Here is a 17428-nt window from a genome sequence, read left to right as displayed (position 1 = left end):
TCTACCGGTTCTCTCAAAAACTGTAACCTTGGTCAGGTGATTGAATTTGGGTTGTAGTTTCCTGTAAAATGAGAAGGTTAGATCAGGTAATCTCTAAGGTCCCTTTCAGTTTCCATCATTTTATGACTGACCCCACTGTGCAAACAGTGATTGGCCTTTCCCTGAACTTAAGCCTGTTCCAAAGTCACATTTGGAGTGAAATGTCCCACTCATCTGAGTTACATCCCAGGGGAAGTACAATTGGCATCTGTGTAGAGTCAGGTCCAAATTAGGTTCTACCTACATCCAAGTTTTTTTGGCTGCCCTCTCTCCCCAAGTTCTGCAGCAATGACCACTTGGTGCTGGGGAGAGAGCTGTGGATACAGCATAGAATAAAACAAAGAGCATGGGCTTTAAGGCAAGGTAGACTTCAAATGAAATCAAAATTTTGTAACCTTGAACAAATTATATAACCTTTTCAGTTTTAGTTGCCTCACTGTAAAATAAGAATACCAACCCTTACAGGGTTTTTGATGTGGGTTTTAAGGAGATAATATACTTAAAATACTAGGCATATTATAGTAGTATGAAGAACATTTTAAGTATAATATGTTAGTATTGGCTTCAAGTCAAAGAATACATAAAGCCATGCCCTTGACATCACCTAGACCCTATCCATTAACTGGATTATTTGTTTTTGCCCCAGTAATTATCAAAGGAGTTCCAACCTTTGTTGGAGGTGAGATTAGAAATGAGTCAATAGTTTCCTTATTTGAAGATTGAACAATATAAATGAAAGTGCTACTTGAAGCTCTCCTGACAACCACAGAGCATAACTCATCTGGTAGAAAATATGGTTCATCAGGCACTGCTTCCAACAGCCTTAACAACAGCAGAACACACAATGTGCTTAACCAAGCAATGTGGGCTACCATGTCACACTAAAAGTCCTGTGATGCAAAGTAAGTGATAAGTGACCCAAAAAGACCACACTACTTTCCCATTTGTAGTACCTGTTCTCCCCACTAAAGCCTTGTCTGAAAACAACATTAGTTTTGTTGTTTTTGTTTGTTTGTTTAAATCCCCATGTTGTAAGACAACATTGAACCCTCTTATGGTAAGGAGCTCTGGTGTCAAGAGACTCATGCACTAAATGGGAGTGTTGGCCCCATTGCTTAAAGCTCTGTGTCCTTCCCTAAAACTTAGATTTTTCATCCATAACAACAGTACTTACTTCATGGTATCTTTATGAGGAATAAATAAAATAAAGAAAAAAAGACCCTGACATAGAATAAGTAAGCAATAGATGTTAGTTTTTTGTATTATCTCTTCTCCCTGGATAAAATAACCTTAATTCTACACATGTTCTTTGAAATAAACCTGCATGTATCAAATAATATATGACATTTGTCTATCTGCTTTCCAGTTTGTAACTGACAGACCTACCAGACCTTGGCAGGCCTTTCTCTAACAAGAAAATGACACAGCTGTTTATTCAGCTAAACGTAATTATGTATAACCACAATAATGACCCTTTAAGCCAAGTCCACGAAATACCAAACAACACTTTTAGACATTATTTGGTACAATTATGCTTCCAATGTAAGTACAGGTATAAATGTTGTCAGTTCTAAAGGGATCAATTCTGGATCCCCCCAAAAAAAATACAGAATATATGTTCTCATACTTGTTCATTAAAAAAGGAAAAGCATTAATTATTTGAGGGACTGAATGTGATAAAGAAAAAGGATTTTAATTCCCAAGTCTAATTTTGTGATTTTGATTACTCTCCGCCAGAAAGCCAAGGTAAGTCAGAACAACTATCTTGGTATAAGGCTAGGATAAGCACACTTTATACTCAAGGAATGAGGTGGCTCAACACCCTGACCACATCTTCACAGAAGCATACTGTTATTTCTTAGCAATGTGATTAGCCACCCTGTGAAACATACAAAGGTGAGAATCAGTACATGATTTTTGATAGACTCTGTAACCAGGTTACCGAGTAACTACTTCCAAATTGTGTATATAATCTGTTGGGCTTGCTAACGCACACAAATACTTATAGCACAAGACAGAATGTATGGTCTCAGAGTACAGGACTTGATTTCCTGGCACGGTGGGAGAGAAGGGAAGACTTGGGACTTATAAAACTGGCAGAATTTCATCAAGTGAGGGCAGGAGGCGGAAAGTGCATCTCAGATGGGGGAACAGCATTACACTGCTAGGGAGCTGAGACAACAAAAGATACTTTAATGGAGTTAGACTCTAGATGCAAGAGAAGTTAAAGTAGGGAAAGACAGAATGAGGACATACTGGGAACAGCCTTGAAAACCATGCTCATAGGATTCCCCGGTGGTCCAGTGGTTAGGACTCAGTGCTTTCACTGCCATGGGACTGGGTTCAATCCCTGGTTGGGGAACTAAGATTCCACAAGCCGAGCGGCATGGCCAAAACAACAACAACAACAACAAAGAAAACCACGCTAAGGAATCTGGACCATATTCCAATAGCAGAAAGAACTAGCCTGTGGGTGAGCAGAGATGAGATCTAGTTGTCATGTGTCATTCTCTAGCACATGTGTGACCTTTATGGCAAATGAAAAAAAAGATTTCCCTGAGCCTCAATATCCACATCTGTAAGAAAAGAGCTCTGTAGTGGATTACCCAGTCTCAATGGTAGAACACTGGGAGTTTCTGAAAAAGCAAGTAACATAATAAAAGCCATGTTTTAAAAGCTGATCCTGGGACTTCCCTGGTGGTGCAGTGGTTAAGACTCCATGCTCCCAACATAGGGGGCCTGGGTTTGACCCCTGGTGAGGGAACTAGATCCCACGTGCATGCCGCAACTAAGGAGCCAGTGAGCTGCAACTAAGAAGCACACCTGCCACAACTAAGGAGCCCGCTGGCCACAACTAAGGAGCACACGTGCCGCAACTAAGGAGCCAGCTAGCCGCAACTAAGGAGCACACCTGCCACAACTAAGGAGCACAGCTCCCGCAACTAAGGAGCACGTCTGCCCCAACCAAGACCCAGCACAACCAAATAAATAAAATAAATAAATAAAATAAATATTTAAAAAATAAAAGCTGATTCTGCAGCAGTGTGTAACTTGATAAGACAGGAAAAGATTGGAGTCTTATTTACTAGTCAAGAAGATCCTAAAACTGTCTAAGTGAAAGGTAATCAAGGTTTAAATTAGCATAGGTGGGAATGGAAAAGTGGGAAGAAAGAATTGAGAGTTCTTAGAATAAAACGGACTTAGGGTGAGAGAAGGAATCAAAGGTGGCATCATCGAACTTGAACCACTAGAAGGTTGTTGATGCCACTAACAGAGAGTAAATAGAGGAAGAAGAGGGGGAATGAAGAGCTGTGCTTTACACATGTTGAGATCTACATGTCAGCAAGAAAAATCCTAGTGATACACAGCAGGGAGTTGGAAGGTTAAAAATCAGACTCTTAGAAGGAAAGGAACATTTTAAAACATCTAAAAACATGTAGTTATGCAAAGCACACGTCTTAATCCTCACAACCACTTTAAAAGATTGGTTTTATTAGCTTACATTTATGATGAAGAAACTGAGTTTCAGAGATATTAAATAACTTTACAATGATTGCCTAGCTATAAAGTAGCAGAGCTGGAATTCAAATCCATATTCTGTCGGATTCCAAAGTCAATTTTCTTTCCACTACGAGTATCAGTAATGATTAAGACCATCACCTTTAGCCAAGGTCGAAAACTGGGCAGCAAAATCTCTGAACTCACCTAGCTGCAACCCACACAAATGATCTTTCAGTAAGAGTGTGGTGGCAAGTATCTTCCCAGAATGGTTAGCATCAGAGATAACTTTAAGTTTAGCATCAGAGGTAACTTTAAGTTTAGCATCAGAGGTAACTTTAAGTTTCTCTGAAAAGAATTTCAGAGAAACTTAAAGTTACCTTGGGCCTGCTTGAAATACTCTCCCATCATGAATATCTCGGCTTTCTGGGCTTGCATAAAATGTGTGATATCTCCCCCAACTCACCCACTCTGTCTCAGATGACAGTCCCATTCTCAGACTTTAGGACAACTTCCTTAATCCTAGAAATCCTGTTAAGAGTGAAAAGGGCATGTACAACACCTAAAAGAACTCTTCCAGAAGGATGTATTCGGTTTGGGCTACAATATCCTTGAATATTTTTTCCAGAGGCCCAGTGGATTTTAAGATCCAATCCATTGCACTGTTATATACAAATAATGACAGCAGCTATCACTTATCGGGCACTTACTAACTCTAATTCTTACAACACTCCTGGAGATAGACTATTTCCATTAAAAAAACAAACACAAACAAACAAACAAAAAAGCCAACTGTGGTTTATTGAGGTTGAATAATTTGCCTAAGGTCATCTAGCTAACATATGGCCCAGGCAGAATCCAGTGTTCAGACTCTAAAACCCAAACTTCAACTGTGAAGGAAGAACTGCTGGATTGGTGGAACTTTGTGAAGAGGTAAAGGAAACAGATATAATAAAAATAACTCTAAGATTAACCTAGGCTCAGAGACTAGGACAGTGGTACAGCAAGTAATAATGCGATACATAGAAAGGGGAACTATTTGCTAAGAGGAAGATGCCTTCAGTTTCAGATACATATGGCAGATTTTTACATCAAGAGAGAAGCTTAGAAATCAAGTAATCAAATCCCCCTTTTTACAGTAAGGGAATTAAGCCACATAAACACCCAATAACTCTCCCAAACTCACCAGCTAGTCAGGATGAGAGCCAGAGCTATTCCCAGTTCCTAAGTTCTTTTATCACACTAGGTAGCTTGAGGTGGAACAGCTAAACCCCTTTGCGTGAACTATAGCCTGGATATAAAGATCTCTGAACAAAGGTCCTTGAAAATAAAGGGTTGGGCAATGACACACTGGGAAATTTGGCCCCAGGTATCTGCTTCCTCAAGAGATTGCTTAGGCTGAGGCCTGGAGCTGCTTGGGAAACCAGCTCTAATAAATTCATCTACAGCTTTACCTAACCAAGGGGAACTGTCTCCCAGAAACAAGGCTGGGACAAAAGCAAATGAGCTGCCACTAATAAAATCCTGTTCTTAAAAATCCAATCTCATGGGATTGACATATATACACTCCCATGTGTAAAACAGACAGCTAGTGGCAACCTGCTGTACAGTAGCACAGGCAGCTCAGCTCGGTGCTCTGTGGTGACTTAGATGGGTGGGATCGGGGGTAGGGTGAGAGGAAGGCCCAAGAGGGAGGGGATATATGTATACATATAGATGATTAACTTCGTTGTACAGAAGAAACTAACACAAGATTGTAAAGCAACTATACCCCAATTAAAAAAAAAATCCAATCTCAGTCATATCTTTCTTGCTCTCTATTTTTTTTTTTTTTTTTTTTGGCTCCTGAGGTTGTTGCTTGTGCAACAGGCATAGTTGCTTGAATATAACCTCAAAATAGAGAACAAAGTACAAACTCACTTGTTAAGAAAAAATGTTATCTTTTTAGAAATAGATTGTAGACTTAATTAAAAGAAAAAAACAATCTAAAAAACTTCAAGGTGCAAAGGGAAATTGTAAGCAAAAGCAACATGAAATGTGTTCCCACATAATTTTTTTTAGAATATTAACTACATTTATCTCTAAGGGTATATTTTTGTACAAAAAATAGTGACTAAATTCACCCGGGCCGTTCGGCATGTGGGATCTTAGTTCCCCAACCAGGGATGGAACCCTAGTCCCCTGCAGTGGAAGCACAGAGTCTTAACCACTGGACTGCCAGGGAAGTCCTGATGTTGAAGTAATTTAAGATTTACACAGGAGCTGCAAAGATAGTAAAAAGTTTCCATACGCTTTTCATCTAGCTTTATCTTACATTATCACAGTACAATTATCAAAATTAAGAAATTAACATTGGTACAGTACTACCAAATAAACTATAAACTATATTCAAATTTTACCAGTTTTTTCATTAATGTCCTTTTTCTATTCTAGGACCCTATACTGCACTTAGTTGTCATGCCTCCTTAAGGCTCCTTCAATCTCTGACAGTTCTGTTTTTCCTTGCCTTGAATGGCCTTGACACTTTAAAGAGTACTGGCAGATATTATGTAGACTGCCCCTAATTTGGGTTTCTTGGTTTCTCCAATAAAAAGAACCGTGGTTCCTTGGAGAAATGGTTGATACAGAGCTGGGGAAGGGCAAATACAAGATAAGCCTGGACAGGGAACTATCCTCAGTATCTAATAATAATCTATAAGGGAAAAGAATCTGAAGAAGAATCGATATTATATGTAAATGTATAACTGAATCACTTTGCTGCACACCTGAAACTAACACAGCATTATAAATCAACTATACTTCAATTAAAAAAAAAGAGATGGGGACTTCCCTGGTGGTCCAGCAGTTAAGAATCTGCCTTCCAGTTGAACTCGGGTTCGATCCCTGTTTGGGGAACTAAGATCCCACATGCTGGGGGGCAATTAAGCCCACGCGCCCCAACAAAAAATCCCGCATGCCGCAACCAAGACCCAACACAGCCAAATAAATTAATTAATTTTTAAAAAAGAGATGAAACAAAACAAGATAAGCCTGGAACATCTCTCAATTCTCAAAAAAAAGTTTGTTTGTTTTTAAAAATATGATGTTTTCTCAGATTAGATTGAGGTTATAGAATCTGGGGAAGAATACTACAGAGCTGATGTGCCTCCTCAGTGCGTCATATCAGAGGATACATTATTTTGATATCTTATTACTGATGATGTTAACCTTGATCACTTGGTTAAGGTGGTACCTGCCACGTTTCTCCACTGTAAAGTGACTATCTTCTTCCCTTTATATCCCTTAGTTCCCTGACCAGGGATCGAACCTGCACCCCCTGCAGTGGAAGCACGGAGTCTTAACTACCAGACCACCAGGGAAGTCCCATACTGTGGCGTTCCAATGCTGATTTTCTATTGCCCTCATTCCTTCTACATTTATTAATTGGAATTATTATATAAGGAAGAATTATCCTATAAGGAGGAATTATCCTTTCTCCCTCATTTATTTATTCAATCATTTATTTATACTCGTATAGACTCATGGATATTTATTTTATTCTCTGGGTTATGATAATTCCTGGATTATTTTATTCCCTGGGTTATGTTATTTTGTTGCATAGATTATTCTACCTTGGCCATTTGGAGCTCTTTCAGCTTGGCTCTGGTGTCCTTTCAAGATGCCACCAATTTTTTTTTTTTTTTTTTAAGCACTTCCTCACTTTCTAGCTCTGTAAGATGTTTCAGATTCATCTTGTGCTTGCCCTGCCCCAGCTCTGGAATCAACCACTTCTCCAAGGAAGTCTGTTCCTTTTATTGGAGAAACCAAGATCTGGACATTAGGTGTACTCATTGCTACTGAGATGTCACTGGTTCTAGGCTCTCAGGGGACAGAACTAGGAATATATGTATGTATATTAAACCGTATATATACACATCTATATTTCTATATTTATCTCTATATCTACCTATATATATTTATATATAAATTTATAAATATATACATATATATTTTTAAACTATAAATTCATAGTGATACTTCTGACTCCAATCTAGCATCACAAAATTCATTCCAGTATTCCCTTTTATTTATTTGTAACTTCTTTCTCTGAGGGTGAGAAGCCTAATTTCATAGAATGTGGAGAGAGATCTAGAATCTCCAAAATGATGCCATTGCCAGTTTCTACTCCCTTGATACACCGTATATTTTTTCTTTACACTTAGACTGTTATCCCTTCCTCAATATATTCACCTTTCACGACTCAAGTGAAAAGACTACCTCCTCAAAGAACCCTTTCCTGAACTGCCCTAGCCTTATCCCAATCAGCATAGGTCACTTCCTCTGCCTTATAATAATTTTATAAATCATACTCGATAGAAAGATTCTTTTTTTTTTTTTTTTTTGCGGTATGCGGGCCTCTCACTGTTGTGGCCTCTCCCATTGCGGAACACAGGCTCCGGACGCACAGGCTCAGCGGCCATGGCTTACGGGCCCAGCCGCTCCGCGGCATGTGGGATCTTCCCGGACCGGGGCACGAACCCGTGTCTCCTGCATCGGCAGGTGGACTCTCAACCACTGCGCCACCAGGGAAGCCTGAAAGACTCTTGAGGTGAGAGGACAGATCTACTTTGCCTCTTGCCATCCTAGTATCTAGTATATTGCTTTTTTAAATAGAAGGAACTCTATAAATATGTCTTGAATAAAACTGCATGAAGGTTTAAATTTTATCCAGAACACTATTAGTACAAAAAATGACTGCCATTATATAGTCCCAAGGCAAGTTGAGATGGTAAATATCATTTTTCAGAACTGTGAATTAGTCAGTAATTTTAGCTTATTCAAACTCTGAGATAAACTCAAATGATATGAAAAAAGAAAATGGAACCACTAAATAACTTCAAATACTATACATAAGGCTCACTACTCTATTATTCAGCAACATGGTGACATGCAAGTCTATAGCATGTTAGAATAATCATTGTTACTGTTCTTGGAAGAGCTTCAGCCAGGTCTCTGTAGAAACATATATCCTGGACAATAGGGAAATTGTAACAATGACCAAATTCCCATGGGTCAGCAAGGATATAGATATTTGCATCAGGTCAGAGTCACCAATAACATTTGCCTCTTTCTTATCTCCTCTATAAGAATATTTTGTTCTTAAAAACACTAAGAGGGGGTTTCCCCGGTGGCGCAGTGGTTGAGAGTCCGCCTGCCGATGCAGGGGACACGGGTTCGTGCCCCGGTCCGGGAGGATCCTACATGCTGGGGAGCGGCTGGGCCCGTGAGCCATGGCCGCTGAGCCTGCATGTCCGGAGCCTGTGCTCCACAACGGGAGAGGCCACAACACTGAGAGGCCCGCGTACCGCAAAAACCCCCCAATAAAGCACTAAGAGGGAGGGCTTCCCTGGTGGTGCAATGGTTAAGAATCTGCCTGCCAATGCAGGGGACAAAGGTTCGATCCCTGGTCTGGGAAGATCCCACATGCCGTGGAGCAACTAAGCCCGTGCGCCACAACTACTGAGCCCGCACTCTAGAGTCCGCGAGCCACAACTACTGGGCCCACGTGCTACAACTGCTGAAGCCCGCACGCCTAGAGCCCGTGCTCCACAACAAGAGAAGCCACCGCAATGAGAAGCCCGTGCACCGCAATGAAGAGTAGCCCCTGCTCGCCACAACTAGAGAAAGCCCCTGCGCAGCAACGAAGACCCAACTCAGCCAATAAATAAATAAATAAATAAATAAATAGACATTTAAAAAAAAAAGTATTATTTAAAAAAAAAAAAAAAAACTAAGAGGGAATTCCCTGGCGGTCCAGTGGTTAGGAGTCCACGCTCTCACTGCTGAGGGCCGGGATTCAACCCCTGGTCGGCCCTCAAGCTGCATGGTGTGGCCAAAAAAACCCAAAACAAAACAAAACAGAAAAACACTAAGATCCAGGGCAAAAGTAACGAAAAAAGAAGTTGTAAAACTGAGAAGCAATTTCACTGGAAACTGCTACCAAAGAATCAGAGCAATCTTCACTAGGCACTTACAAATATTCACCCTAAGCAATTCACATGTAACTATTCCAGAGATAAAAGAAGAAAGTACCCTCAGATATAATCTTTCCCCCTACCTGGTCTATATCAGGAGAAAAATAAGTGTCACAATACTGACTCTTCTATCTTCCCCAGACCCTAACTTTACATCCACCTCTGACTTTGCCCTAAAAACATGTTCACATTTCTGGGGTGGGGGTGTGTGTGGAAATTTGTATATATGGATTAAGGAAATAATCCTTTTTTCTCTTAAGCCCTTTCCACCCTCAAACTACCATCTCACCTTGCTCCCATCTTTAGAACCTTAGTTTCCGGGTCCACATTGTTTCCACTTCCTCATCTTCTATTCATCCCTCCGCCCACTTGGGTGTAGCTTCCACTCCCACCATCCTGTTGAAATTATTCTCCTGAAGACCTCTTACTATCAAATCCAAGGACCATGCCTCAGTTTTTATCACTCTCGGTTGACATTTGAGTTGTTGATTAATCCCTCATTTTTGAAATTGTATTTCTCCTTGTTTTTTCTTAAATGGAACTCTCCTGCTTCCTTTCCTATCTTTTAAACCATTCACAATTTTCTCATGGAATCCTCTCTCCCTCTCCCTCTCCACTCACCCCTGTTCCTAGGCATTACTCAAGGGTCAGTATCTCTCCTCTCTCTGGGTAAGCTCACCTATGCTGAAGTCATCAAAGGTCACTTATACCAAATGATTCCCAAAGCTGTATCATAAGCCCTAACCTTCCTGACTTTCCCCTGCATGATGGATAGCTTCATGTGTCACATAAATACACAACATAATACAGCCTAAATCATATGTATCATCCTTTTACCATTACCCTTCAAATTAAGTTTACTTAACCACAGATAATTTTTCTCCAAAGATGAGCTGGCATATGAATTTTTGCTTATGTAAAATAAATAACACAGTATGAAAGACAGTATAACGGTAACAAAATGTGTACAAGGTCTGAAGTCAAAAAGAGGACTTCCAGGGTCTCACTCTGCCTCTTTCTAATTGTGTTGACCACAGGCACTTGATTCACCTCTCTGAAGAGTATACCATCATTAACCTTAGCTCATCAGAAATGCCTAACATGTGACACATAGTGAAGAGAGAATGGCATAGGGGCTAAGAGCCTGGGCCTTCCTCCGTACATGTTGCTCCCTCTGTCTGAAAATACTTCAGACCCTCCCTGGCCTTATGATATAGGTCCCAGCTTAGATGACACTTTCCTCCAGATGCTTTCCCTAACCCTGAAGACTGGGCTAAGAGGCTCCTCTTAAGTTTCCAAAGGACTATACCTACCCCAACATTGATCACATTGTATTTTTTGGATCACATTGTATTTTAACTCTCAGAACAATGCCTGGCACATGGGTGGGTACTCAAGTATTTGTTAAACGAAGGGAGGTTTACCAGGTATCTGAAATCATTTGTTGGATTCACCTATTTTTAAAAACTAGTACTTTGGGGGGAAAGAAAGTGAAACAAAACAGAGGGTTATGTTTGTTCGTTCCGCGATAAATCCTTCCAAATAATGGGAAACCAGAGGATATAGCCACCGAAAAAATGGTCTCTAGCATTAAACTCAGGCAGAATACAACGTAACCTTATCTATACAGATTGTTTTAGTTCACTCCCTCTGTTGGAATATTTCAGGTATTTTCTTACAAATGCTATTTCTTACAAATAACTGGCTCTTCAGGTAATAAAGCTAAATAGTAATTCTAGAAACTAAAAGAGAGCTAAGATGAGAAATAAAGAGGGGGGAGACTTAATTCAGTAGGTCACACACTCAAGTGTTCATAAGAAGCACCCAGGAAGCTTGTTTAAAATACAGATTTCCAGGTCCCATGCCACAATTCTGATTCATTAGGTCTGGAGTAGGGTCCAGGAAGACCACATCTTAACAAGAACCTTGAAGTGATTCTAGTGTTGGAAGTCTCTCCCCATCATATGCTGGAAAGCATTGAAATAAAAAGGTCTAAGATCTATACGTATTCCAAGACAAATGGAAAAACAGCAGCATAAAATGTTTTTATATTGTTCATTTCAAATTTTACATTGTCATTCAAATTTGGCCGTGTAAGAAAAATGGCTGCCCTTCAAAGGTTAACTGAGGTTTGGACAAAATAAACCTGGGTCACTGAACTGGTAAATTTGTTGCCCATCATCTAGGTTCACCTAGAACTTCCCTGCCCAGATGGCACAAAATTACTGTGCAGGGACTCCCCTGGTAGTCCAGTGGGTAAGACTCCACGCTCCCAATGCAGGGGGCCCGGGTTCCATCCTTGGTCAGGGAACTAGATCCCACATGCATGCTGCAACTAAGAGTTCGCATGCCGCAACTAAGATCCCACGTACTACAACTGGGACCTGGCGCAGCCAAAATAAATAAATAAATATTGTGCAGACCAATAACTCATGATAATAAAATTGAGGGCTTCCTTGGTGGCGCAGTGGCTGAGAGTCCGCCTGCCGATGCAGGGGACACGGGTTCGTGCCCCGGTCCGGGAAGATCCCACATGCCGGGGAGCGGCTGGGCCCATGAGCCATGGCCGCTGGGCCTGTGTGTCCGGAGCCTGCGCTCCGCAACAGGAGAGGCCACAACAGTGAGAGGCCCACGTACCGCAAATAAATAAATAAATAAATAAATAAATAAAATTGAGTTCTTTTTTTTTCTGAAGAGTTTTTTTTTAAAGGCTTATTTATTTATTTATTTGCCATGCCTCGAGGCTTGTGGGATCTTAGTTCCCTGACCAGGGATCAAACCCAGGCCCACCGCAGTGAAAGCACCGAGTCCTAATCACTGGACCACTGGGGACTTCCCAAAGTTGAATTCTTTTTACTCTTTTTCTAAATATGGTATCTGAATAGAAATTCCAATTTATTTTATCAACTGAACATGAGGGTAACTAAAATTTATTGAGATGTTAAAGTTAAAGCAAGAAGCCAACAGGCTTGAGCTCTAATCTCTATTTAATCTGCCACTAATTAACACTATCATCTGCTTAACAAGTCATCTCTCAAGGCCTCAATTTCCTCTTATGTAAAATGAAGGGGTTAAAATAGCCTAGTTTTTCTAACTGCGGGTCACAATTAATGAGTCATGAAATCAATTTTAGTGGGTCAGAACCAGCATGCTTGTTTGTTTATGTTAATGAAAAATGAAATGAAACAAAATGTTAGAGTGCATCACACATAGTAGAGATAAATATTCTTTTATAAAGCTTTTGTTTCAGTTTGTATGTGTATAAACTGGGTAAGAATGTAAAATAGTTCTCACTGTGGCACATGGTTAAAAAAAAATTATAGTTTGACAAGTGTCGGCGAGGATGTAGACAAACTGAAACCCTCATACACTGCTGATGGGGATCTAAAATGGTGCAGTTGCTTTGGAAAAGAGTTGGCAGTTCCTCAAAAGGTTAAAGATATAATTATTGTATGACCTAGCAATTCCACAATTCCACTCCTAGGTATGTATGTATGTACGTATGTATGTATGTATGTATGTGTGTGTGTATCTCCAAGAGAAATGAAAACACATATCCACATATAAACTTGTCCACGAATGTTTCTGAAAGTGGAAACATTCCCAATGTTCATCAACTGATGAACAGATAAACAAAATGTGGTTTATCCATATGAAGGTATATTATTCAGCCATGAAAAGTACTGATACATGCTACAACATGGATGAACCTTGAAAAAATTATACCAAGTGAAAGAAACCAGTCACAATAGAGTACATATTGTATGATTTCATTGATAGAAGATGTCTAGAAGAGGCAAATCTACAGAAACAGAAAGTAGAGTAGTGGTGGCCTACCACTTGGGGGTGGGGGAAAAGGGCTGACTGCTAATGGTTATGGGGTTTTTCCAGGAAGTGATGAAAATGTTGTAAAATGGATTGTGGTGATAGCTGCACAACTCTGTTAATATACCACAAACCATTGAATTGCATACTTTAAATAGGTAAATTGTATGTTACATGAATTATGTTTCAATAAAACTGTTATTTAAAAAAATTATAGTTTGAAAGTCACTAGACTAGATGAGAGATATCACTGAGGTCCCTGAGAATTCTCAGTGTACCTCCATACAGGGCTCACTTCACCCATCCTCCCACAATGGTTATTTGGAGGCAGGGCAGTAAGTTATCATGGAAACACCAGCTGACTCCAATTCTGATTCCAGTGCTAACCAGATGCATGGTGACCTCTTTGTACTACCCTCTTCTTCTATGTAAAATGAGGATGATAACCTACCCTACAGGGTTGTTCTAAACATAAAAGGAGATAATAAATGTATACCATGCCTAGCACATAGCTTGAGGTCACAGCCCGATCTTGTCAGTCTCCATATGCCTCCGTGTCTAAAACACATTCAATAAACATTATTCCAGAGGCTTCACTAACAGGATACATATTTGGGCTTAGTTTACTTGTCACATTGTCTTAACAAGGCCTATGTCATTAGACTATGATAAAAAATAATTCATAAATGTAATTTTTGCTTCAGCTGTTTGACTTTTTTAGTGCAAAAATTACTCTCTTTATAATATTGTATAATGGAAAGAAATTAGTGGTCTCTTTAAAACACTGAAATTTTAATTACATAATTATTAGAAAAGCTACCCATCCCTTCTCAAATGTTTGTTTTGGGCACTTTGAGCAATTACTTTTTGTAGTTTCTATTCAGAAGTCAAATTAGGGGAATTCCCTGGCTGTCCAGTGGTTAGGTCTCCGCGCTTGCACTGCAAGGGACATGGGTTCGATTCCTGGTCAGGGAACTAAGATCCCACAAGCCTCACGGCATGGCCAAAAAAAAAAAAAAAGTCTATTGAGCACTTGAAATGTGACTAGTTTGTATTGAGATCTTCCGTAAGTGTAAAATACATACCAGATTTTATTTAACAACATAAATGGGAAAAGAATTTGAAAAAGAACAGATACATGTTTATGTATAACTGAATCACTTTGCTGCATCTGAAACTAACACAACACTGTTAACCAACTCTACTCCAATATAAAATAAAAAGTTAAAAAAGTCAAATTAGGGGCTTCCCTGGTGGCGCAGTGGTTAAGAATCCACCTGCCAATGCAGGGGACACGTGTTCGAGCCCTGGTCTGGGAAGATCCCACATGCCGCGGAGCAACTAAGCCCGTGCGCCACAACTACTGAGCCTGAGTGCCTAGAGCCCATGCTCCGCAGCAAGAGAAGCCACCACAATGAGAAGCCCACGCATTGCAACGAAGAGTAGCCCTCTCTCACTGCAACTAGAGAAAGCCCACATGCAGCAACGAAGAGCCAACACAGCCAAAAATAAAAATAACTAACTAAATAAATAAAAATTTTAAAAAAGTCAAATTAAACATTACTCACTTTTTTAGTATAAACGTAACTAAACTGCAAAGAGGATAAGTCCATATATAAGTGTTGGAATGTGCAATCAAAATTGTTTTTCTTTAATTAGGTCAGTAGTTTTCAAAAATAGTTCCCGCAGCCAAGGTGTAATCCGTCAGCGTCCCTCCCATTTCCCCACACCGACACCCTCCTTCACCCTCCTCCTTCCTTTTGGGGAACGTCTCCTCCGCTGGTCTCAACAAACACTTCAAGATGCCATTTTCTTCACTGTCTAGCTTCCTTGGTTAGAGTGACTGGTCAAGGGATGAGTCTGCTCATCATAAACAATTAGGTGGAAATATACAATATACAAAACAGAAGTCTCTACCTGCTCTTAACCACCCCTTCTCCCAAGCCAATTCTACTTCCCAAAGGTAACCTCTGTCACAGTTTGGAGTAAAGATTTTCTGATATTGCCTATACATGTTAATAACAGCAAACACATAGTACTATGTGTCAGTCACTGTTCTAAGCATTCAGTACACATTATCTCATTTTATCTTCACAACAGCTCAAGAGGAAGCTATTATCACTATGCTTATCTTACAAATGAGAAAACTGAGGCACAGAGAAGTTAACACACGTCACACGTGAACACACATTTTTAAAAATTGTAATGGTTTTATGTTGATGTGCTATTCAGTAATTATTTCTTCTTGGACATCTTCCCACATTAAGATGTACAGGTCAGATCTACCTCAACCTTTCAGTACCACATATTATTTCACTCTGCATTAGTTTATGACTTATTGAATGAGGCCTGTGTCAATGAACATTTATGTTGTTTTAGGTTCTTCATTTTTAAGAACAAGACTGCAGTGAACATGCTTCTACTATTGCCTACTTTTAGGTGTGCATCTAAGGTGTAACTTCCTAAAACAGCATTTCATAGGTTCAAAAGACCTATGTATTAAAAATTTTAATAGACATTTCCAAATGTTCCTCAAAAAAAGTTGCAACAATTTATATATAATTTTGCATCAATGTATATTTGAACCATTAGCTATATGAGAAAGCTTATTCTCTACATCCTTGTGAATGTTGAGCATTATTTTTTTAAGATTTTTTTTAATGTGTACCATTTTTTAAAGTCTTTATTGAATTTGTTACAATATTGTTTCTATTTTATGTTTTGACTTTTTGGCCAGGAGGCATGTGGGATCTTGGCTCCCCCACCAGGGATCGAACGCCCACCCCCTGCACTGAAAGGCAGAGTCTTAACCAGTGGACCACCAGGGAAGTCCCATACTGAGCATTATTAATCACTTTTATTTTTTCCAATCTGCTAGATATGTGAAAAATGGTACATTATTGTTTTAGTTTTTATTCTTTTAATCATAAGGAAGGTTGAGCATATTTTTAAATGTATATTGGCCACTTAATACACTTACTTTTTGAAACTACATTTATTTTTAAAAGGTCATTTATAAATTGTTTATTATCTCTACAACTTAATTACTTTTTAAGTTTGCACAAGGACCTTCTGAATATCATGTGTAACTCCTTGTACAATTCAAATTGCCTCTCACAGCAGCTGTCTTTCCTGGTGTCTGATTCCTATCCAGATCTCATTAATATTCTTTCCAAATAGAAATGTTGCTTCACTATACAGATGAGATCTTCGTTTCTGTAGAGTTCTCTTCTGTAGGGCACCCACCCCTTGACTGCTCATCAATATTCCCAGCACAGCACAACCCTGTGAGAAGCCTGACTGACACTATGTGACAATCCAGGCATTAAGATCACTCTCTGTGGTTATGCTTCAGCTGCTACCCTCAACTAGCCAGTCTAAGGCTTCTTAGTCGTGTGAGGGGAAGGGTGCTCTGAATATCAAGATCATCTTTGGAATCTGAATCTCTCATGCGGAGTCCAAACACATCTAATTTTTCTGAAAAGGGTCCCCTATGATTCCAATGTAAAAACAACTTTGGGAGTGCAGTTTTGGCTTGATCCCGGGGTCATTAGGCCAGAGCAAGGAGGCAGACATAGACCCTAATCACCCACCATCTAGATGACTGTGTCAGAATCAGGTAAAAGTTTGAGCCACCTTAGCATAGGGATCAGTTATATGCAAAGACATTCATTCCATTTGATCTTATTCACTTAATCCTTAATGATACCATGAAATAAATACTATTCTCGTCTTTCAGAGGAAGAGGCTCAGAAAGGTTAAATAACTTGCTCAAGGTAACACAGCTAGTAAGTGGCAGAGCCAGGATTTGAAAAAGTCTGACAGACCCTAATGTCCGTGCTCTGATGATTTACTGAAAATCACATCCTCCCTGTATCTGGGGGTGGTCTGGGCCACTCTCAAAGTGTCTCAAAACTAGAAATGGAAACGGCTGTGCCACATACCCCAGCCTGTTCCACCTCTAAGTCAATTCTGCCCCAGTTTCTTTCAGCTCAGGTCCACATCTTGAGTCTACCACTTATCTATTTATTTATTTATTTTTTGGCCACACC

The sequence above is a fragment of the Mesoplodon bidens genome (genome assembly GCF_964165515.1).
Source record: "Mesoplodon bidens genome assembly, chromosome: 11".
NCBI classification, from domain to species: domain Eukaryota; kingdom Metazoa; phylum Chordata; class Mammalia; order Artiodactyla; family Ziphiidae; genus Mesoplodon; species Mesoplodon bidens.
The sequence above is the reverse complement of the archived record's forward strand: the minus strand, read 5'-3'. Positions refer to the sequence as shown.